The sequence below is a fragment of the Physeter macrocephalus genome, chromosome 12 (genome assembly GCF_002837175.3).
Source record: "Physeter macrocephalus isolate SW-GA chromosome 12, ASM283717v5, whole genome shotgun sequence".
Taxonomy (NCBI): Eukaryota; Metazoa; Chordata; class Mammalia; order Artiodactyla; family Physeteridae; genus Physeter; species Physeter macrocephalus.
Genome location: NC_041225.1, coordinates 68725260 through 68733858, shown reverse-complemented (window position 1 = coordinate 68733858; position 8599 = coordinate 68725260).

Below are 8599 nucleotides of genomic sequence, written 5' to 3'. Positions count from 1 at the left end.
GAAACAATAGCAAAGATCAATAAAACTAAAAGGTGGTTCTTTGAGAAGATAAACAAAATTGATAAACCATTAGCCAGACTCATCAAGAGAAAAAAGGAGAAGACTAAAATCAATAGAATTGGAAATGAAAAAGGAGAAGTAACAACTGACACTGCAGAAATACAAAGGATCATGAGAGATTACTACAAGCAACTATATGCCAATAAAATGGACAACCTGGAAGAAATAGACAAATTCTTAGAAGAGCACAACCTCCCAAGACTGAACTAGGAAGAAATAGGAAATATAAACAGACTAATCACAAGCACTGAAATTGAGACTGTAGTTAAAAATCTTCCAACAAACAATAACCCAGGACCAGATGGCTTCACAGACAAATCTATCAAACATTTAGAGAAGAGCTAACACCTATCCTTCTCAAACTCTTTGAAAATATAGCAGAGGAAGGAACACTCCCAAACTCATTCTACAAGGCCACCATCACCCTGATACCAAAACCAGACAGAGATGTCACAAAGAAAGAAAACTGCAGGCCAATATCATTGATGAACATAGATGCAAAAACCCTCAACAAAATACTAGCAAACAGAATCCAACAGCACATTAAACGATCATACGCCATGATCAAGTGAGATTTATCCCAGGAATGCAAGGATTATTCTAAATATGCAAATCCATCAACATGATACACCATATTAACAAATTGAAGGAGAAAAATCATATGATCATCTCAACAGATGCAGAAAAAGCTTTTGACAAAATTCAAAACCCATTTATGATAAAAACCCTTCAGAAAGTAGGCACAGGGGGAACTTATCTCAACATAATAAAGGCTGTATATGACACACCCACAGGCAACATTGTTTTCAATAGTGAAAAACTGAAACCATTTCCTCTACGATCAGGAACAAGACAAGGTTTTCCACTCTCACCACTATTATTCAACATAGTTGTGGAAGTTTTAGCCATAGTAATCAGGGAAGAAAAGGAAATAAAAGGAATCCAAATTGGAAAAAAAAGAAGTAAAACTGTCACTGTTTGTAGATGACATGATACTATACACAGAGAATCCTAAAGATGCTACCAGAAAACTACTAGGGCTAATCAATGAATTTGGTAAAGGAGCAGGATACAACATTAATGCACAGAAATGTCTGGCGTTCCTATACACTGATGATGAAAAATCGGAAAGAGAAATTAAGGAAACACTCCCCTTTACCGCTGCAACAGAAAGAATAAAATACCTAGGAATAAACCTACCTAAGGAGACAAAAGACCTGTATGCAGAAAACTATAAGACACTGATGAAAGGAATTGAAGATGATACAAACAGACGGAGAGATAATACCATGTTCTTGGATTGGAAGAATCAACATTGTGAAAATGACTACTACCCCAAGCAATCTACAGATTCAATGAAATCCCTATCAAATTACCAATGGCATTTTTCACAGAACTTGAACCAAAAAACACCATACACAAAAATAAACTTAAAATGGATTAAAGACTTAAATGTAAGGCCAGACACTATAAAACTCTTAGAGGAAACATAGGCAGAACACTCTAAGACATAAATCACAGCAAGATCCTTTTTGACCCACCTCTTAGAGAAATGGCAATAAAAACAAAAATAAACAAATGGGACCTAATGAAACTTAAAAGCTTTTGCACCGCAAAGGAAACCATAAACAAGACAAAAAGTAAACCCTCAGAATGGGAGAAAATATTTGCAAATGAAGCAACTGACAAAGGATTTATCTTCAAAACTTACAAGCAGCTCATGCAGGTCAATATCATAAAATCAGTGAACCCAATCCAAAATGGGCAGAAGACCTAGATAGACATTTCACCAAAGAAGAAATAGAAGACCCAGAATAGCCAAAGCAATCTTGAGAAAGAAAAACGGAGCTGGAGAAATCACGTTCCCTGACTTCAGACTATACTACGAAGATACAGTAATCAAGACAGTATGGTACTGGCACAAAAAGTTCAAAACTTACAAGCAGCTCATGCAGGTCAATATCATAAAATCAGTGAACCCAATCCAAAATGGGCAGAAGACCTAGATAGACATTTCACCAAAGAAGAAATACAGATTGCCAACAAACACATGAAAGGATGCTGAATATCACTAATCATTAGAGAAATGCAAATCAAAACTAAAATGAGGTATCCCCTCACACCAGTGAGAATGGCTATCATCAAAAAATGTATAAACAATAAATGTTGGAGAGGGTGTAGAGAAAAGAGAAGTGTCTTGCAACTGTTGGTGGGAATGTAAATTGATACAGTCACTATGGAGAACAGCTTGGAGGTTTCTTACAAACTAAAATAGAACTACCATATGACCCAGCAATTCCACTACTGGGCATATATCCTGAGAAAACCATATTCAAAAAGAGTGATGTATCACAATGTTCATTGCAGCTCTATATACAATTGCCAGGACATGGAATCAACCTTAGTGTCCATTGACAGATGAATGGATAAAGATGTGGCACATATATACAATGGAATATTACACAGTGATTAAAAGAAACGAAATTCTTTATTTGTAGTGAGGTGGATGGACCTGGAATCTGTCATACAGAGTGAACTAAGTCAGAAAGAGAAAAACAAATACCATATGCTAACACATATATATGGAATCTAAAGATAAAAATGGTTCTGAAATGTAGAGGTAAGACAGCAATAAGGACACAGACATGGAGAATGGACTTGAGGACACAGGGACTGGGAAGGGTAAGCTGGACGAAGTGAGAGAGTGGCATGAACATATATACACTACCAAATGTAAAATAGATAGCTAGTGGGAAGCAACTGCATAGCACAGGGAGATCAGCTCAGTGCTTTGTGACCACCTACAGGGGTGGGATAGGGAGGAGAGGGAGATGCAAGAGGGAGGAGATATGGGGATATAAGTATATGTAAAGCTGATTCACTTTGTAAGCAGAAACTAACACATCATTGTAAAGCAATTATACTCCAATAAAGATGTTTTTAAAAAAAGTTGCTGTTTAAGGCCAGAATGTAGTAACTGTAATAGTTACATAACTGTTGAGTTACATAGTTCACTGAGATTGGTTATGTTGCTTGACTTTATTAATTTATAAAAGAAACATATATTGTGCACTTTAACATAAAAGGTACTGTGAAGGCTTCTTAAGATGTAATATTTAGAATATATTAAAGTTATTCCATCTTTAAAAAAAAAAGAATAAGTGGAAATAAGCCTGGCAATTTAGAGGCACAATATTCTAGTGTAGGAAATATTCAGTCTAAAGATAGAAGTCAAAAGGAGAGTGTGGTGCATGCTGGGAGTGACAGGTAGTTTATTTTAACCATAGCTTAGGGTAAATGTGGGAATTGATATGACATAAACCTGGAGAGGTGGTTGAAGGCTACATCATAAGGACTCCTTATTCTGTGCTGAACAATCCAATTCCTATTCCCAAACTATGCTAAGTATTAGGGAATTTTAGGTAGGAAAGGATCTGATTAGATTTGGATTTTGGAGCAATCACTGGTAGCAGTTTTTGAGGATGATCTTTAAAAATGTTATTTATCTCTGCTATGGACTGAATTGTGTGTGTTTCCCCCAAATTTATATTTTGAAGCTCTAACTCCCAATGTGATAGTATTTGAAGATGGGGTCTTTGGGAGATAAGTAGGGTTAGGTAAGATTATGAGGGTGGGGCCTTCTTGATGGGATTAGTGCCCTTATAAGAAGCCACACCAGAGAGCTTGCTGTCTCTTTGCCACTTGAGGACACAGCAAGAAGGCAACCATCTGCAAGCCAGAAAGAGAGTCCTCCTCAGGAAATGAATTGGCCAGCACCTTGATCTTGGACTTCCCAGCCTCCAGAATAGTGAGAAAGTAAATTTCTGTTGTCTAAACCAGCAAGCATATGGTATTTTGTTATGACATTCTGTGCAGACTAATACAATCTAATTTATGTATTTGGGTAACTGTGAAATTATGAACAGGAAGGATATTACAATAATTCAAGTAAGTAACAGTCATTTGGCTTAGTCTGTTTTGAAAAATATTTGACTGTGGAACTATTCATGTTAAACTTTAAAAATCTAGTTTTGAGATATTATTGTTAGAACATCACTTCTATGATAAGTCTTACAAGAGATCTTTCTTAAACATCTCAACATACTACCTTTTATTAAAGTAATCCACTCATGCCTTGAAAAAAAAAAATAACCTGACTGGTATTCATGTGTTATCCTTCGTGGATAACTATGTAATGCTCCCTGGTTTGCCATGATGCCATCATGATCATCATCAGTATCATCATCACATCTAACATTCCTGTGTGAATATTTTGCTTTAAATATTACAGACATTACATTTGTAGTGATGAGTAGATATTGTTATTCCGATTTTATAGATAAGAAAACTCAAGGTCAGAATGTTTAAATGATTTGCCCAAGGTTTCTCAGCTAGTAGGTAGATATGAATTTAAAACCATTAATATCTAAACTCAAAACTCATGGTTTTTGTTACAGTGATTGAAGGTAAATGACAAGTACCTGGCTGATTCAATGGCCCTGTTCTTAAAGCAGAAAAAAATGTCTAATTTTGTGAAGTGTATTAACCAACCAGGAAGGGAATAATCTTTTTTGTGAAGGTCTCTGGTCTATCTTATGGGTCTGAACTCTTTAAACCAATTGAATTTTTCCACTTAATATTTTAAATATAGAACATAGTTTGTCATAAAATACTGTGAGATGCTTGTAAGTGGAAGATGGAGTGGTTACCAACGTTTAGTTTTCTGTAAACTTTGTGTAAAAGAAAAACAAACAGCATTGTCTTTACATAAGAATAATATTGGATCGTTAAATTTTGTCAAAATCCATGGTTCTAAGTGCTGGAGCTGTGAAAATTTACTATCTTTATAAGAAAAGTCATTATGTGAAGGGTAAGAGTGCGTAAGCAAACATTTACTCTGGAACATCACATCTCCCAAAGGAAGGCTTTTCCTACATCTATCTCCTTTCTGTTATGATGTTTTGTCAGGGTGTTTTTATTTCTAACTGACTGAAAAATAGGAATGATTCCTGGGCACTTGAAACTTATTATGTTCAAACTTTGAAACTTCAAAAAATTTCCTTCATGTTTATATTTATTTAGTTTTTGAACAGCTACAACTATTCAAAATGAGCAATAGATGAGAATGAAAGTTTAAATGATCAGGTGATTTGTACAATCTTACCTTATGTGTGTGGTGAGATTTCTATGATACATTTTCTAGAAGATAAACCAATTCTTTTTAAAAACAGATATTTAATTTTGGTTTGTAAATACATGTGTAAAACTGAAATAAGGAATACTTATGTATTCATTCAACTAATATATCTTGAGTGTCTCCTGTGTGCCTTATGCTATGTGCTGTGCGTAGAAAAATGAAAGAGATAATCAGATTTCAAGAAACTCATAGTTCATATGAAAAATACCAATATAGCCAATTATAATAGACTAGGTTAACTGCTAAGATAGAGACACACACCTGACTCTGGGAATAGTGAAGAACATCTAACCTTCATCTCATAAGTGCCTAAAATATGAGAAAACTGACCATCAATTTGAGTTGAGTATTGATGGAAGCATGGAGTAAAGCTATGTTCTACGCTTTAGTGTTGTGGTGATCACAGAATTTTTCATTTAATTACATTCTTTTTTTCCTACAGTGTTGTAAGATGGATATATAGCTTAGTGGTTGAGAGTGTGGCTTCTGAAATCGGATATTTTCATGTCTAAAACCTGTGTTACCACTGCTTTGGGAAATTTCTTACCATTTTAAAGCCTCATATTCTTTAATTTAAAAATAAAATATTAGCATTGTTTTGGAGGATAAAATGAAACAATCTATGAATGTATATTTAACACATTTTCTGTCACTTAGTCAATAAATGATAGCTATTATCATTATTGTTATTATTTCCTCTCTGGATTGCAAGTTTATTTTATTGTAGACATGGTACAGTTTTTATTGTAGGAAAACCACTGAGATCAAGGATCAGAAGTGTGTTGATTCTAGTTCTGGTCCTTGACTTGTTCACTTAATCTTCTTGAACGTACACTTATTTGAAAATTGGAGATGGGCATGGAGAGTGAGGCTGAGCTCTGTAGATCCATGGGTCCCTTTGGTATCTACCTCACTGGTCTTTCCAACAGTCTCTAGAATTCTGTACTGCTGGAAATTTTGAAGAATGTTCACAAGCTGAAATTTCATAGAATTCAATAACAAGTCTTTAAATCCAAGAAATTAATCAGGCGAGTGTGGCAGGGCAGAGGAGGTGATGGTGTTAGGAGCAGTTCAAGTCCAGAAGGTAAAGGTCTTTAAATTGACTAAGTTCATTGTGAAACAAAAGGTGTGGCAAGTCTGTTGAAGAGTTAATGGGACTTTAACTTTACATAGACCATGATGTCGTCTTCCTGATGAGAGCCCCTGTGGAGGCTGCATCCAGTTCTGGGTAAGGACATATGCAAGAACAATGTTGCCAAGTGTGAGACGGCTAGACAGGGAGAAGAGGAACATTGGAATGGTGAAGGTTCTGGGAATCATGTTGTGTGTAGAATGTTTGAGGAAACTGGAGCTTGTCAATCTAGGAAAAGGACAAATTCAAGAGATGACAAGAGGCAAAAGCAGGGAGTTCTCTTCAAACATTTGAAACACGTCTATATGTCAAAGTGTTTAGATATCCTCAGAGCAGCCCTACGAGGCTGAACTAGGGCAACTGGTGGAAATTTAAAGAAGAAAAATTTGACTTAATCAGCAGTGTAATTATAAACAATTAAAGCTCTTCTAAAAGGGTTTTTGGGTAGAGTAATATGCTTTCACCAAAAATGCTTATTTACGATTACATCAGTATCTCTCAAACATACTCCATGAAAAGAATAACCTAGGCTTCCAAACAAAAATAGACTTCTATTTTTTCTTAATTTTTGAATTTTATTTATTTTTTTGTACAGCAGGTTCTTATTATTATCTCCTCTCTGGATTGCAAGTTTATTTTATTGTAGACATGGTACAGTTTTTATTGTAGGAAAACCACTGAGATCAAGGATCAGAAGTGTGTTGATTCTAGTTCTGGTCCTTGACTTGTTCACTTAATCTTCTTGAACGTACACTTATTTGAAAATTGGAGATGGGCATGGAGAGTGAGGCTGAGCTCTGTAGATCCATGGGTCCCTTTGGTATCTACCTCACTGGTCTTTCCAACAGTCTCTAGAATTCTGTACTGCTGGAAATTTTGAAGAATGTTCACAAGCTGAAATTTCATAGAATTCAATAACAAGTCTTTAAATCCAAGAAATTAATCAGGCGAGTGTGGCAGGGCAGAGGAGGTGATGGTGTTAGGAGCAGTTCAAGTCCAGAAGGTAAAGGTCTTTAAATTGACTAAGTTCATTGTGAAACAAAAGGTGTGGCAAGTCTGTTGAAGAGTTAATGGGACTTTAACTTTACATAGACCATGATGTCGTCTTCCTGATGAGAGCCCCTGTGGAGGCTGCATCCAGTTCTGGGTAAGGACATATGCAAGAACAATGTTGCCAAGTGTGAGACGGCTAGACAGGGAGAAGAGGAACATTGGAATGGTGAAGGTTCTGGGAATCATGTTGTGTGTAGAATGTTTGAGGAAACTGGAGCTTGTCAATCTAGGAAAAGGACAAATTCAAGAGATGACAAGAGGCAAAAGCAGGGAGTTCTCTTCAAACATTTGAAACACGTCTATATGTCAAAGTGTTTAGATATCCTCAGAGCAGCCCTACGAGGCTGAACTAGGGCAACTGGTGGAAATTTAAAGAAGAAAAATTTGACTTAATCAGCAGTGTAATTATAAACAATTAAAGCTCTTCTAAAAGGGTTTTTGGGTAGAGTAATATGCTTTCACCAAAAATGCTTATTTACGATTACATCAGTATCTCTCAAACATACTCCATGAAAAGAATAACCTAGGCTTCCAAACAAAAATAGACTTCTATTTTTTCTTAATTTTTGAATTTTATTTATTTTTTTGTACAGCAGGTTCTTATTAGTCATCAATTTTATACACATCAGTGTATACATGTCAATCCCAATTGCCAAATTCAGCACACAACCATCCCCAACCCCCTGTGGCTATCCCCCCTTGGTGTCCATACGTTTGTTCTCTACATCTGTGTCTCAACTTGTGCCCTGCAAACTGGTTCATATGTACCATTTTTCTAGGTTCCACTTACATGCATTAATATATGATATTTGTTTTTCTCTTTCTGACATACTTTACTCTGTATGACAATCTCTAGATCCATCCATGTCTCAACAAATGACTCAATTTTGTTCCTTTTTATGGCTGAGTAATATTCCATTGTATATATGTACCACATCTTTTTATCCATTAGTCTGTCGATGGGCATTTAGATTGATTCCATGACCTGGCTATTGTAAATAGTGTTGCAGTGAATATTGCGGTGCATGTGTCTTTTTGAATTATTGTTTTCTCTGGGTATATGCCCAGTAGTGGGATTGCTGGGTCATATGGTAATTGTAGTTTTAGTTTTTTAAGGAACCTCCATACTGTTCTCCATAGTGGCTGTATCAATTTAC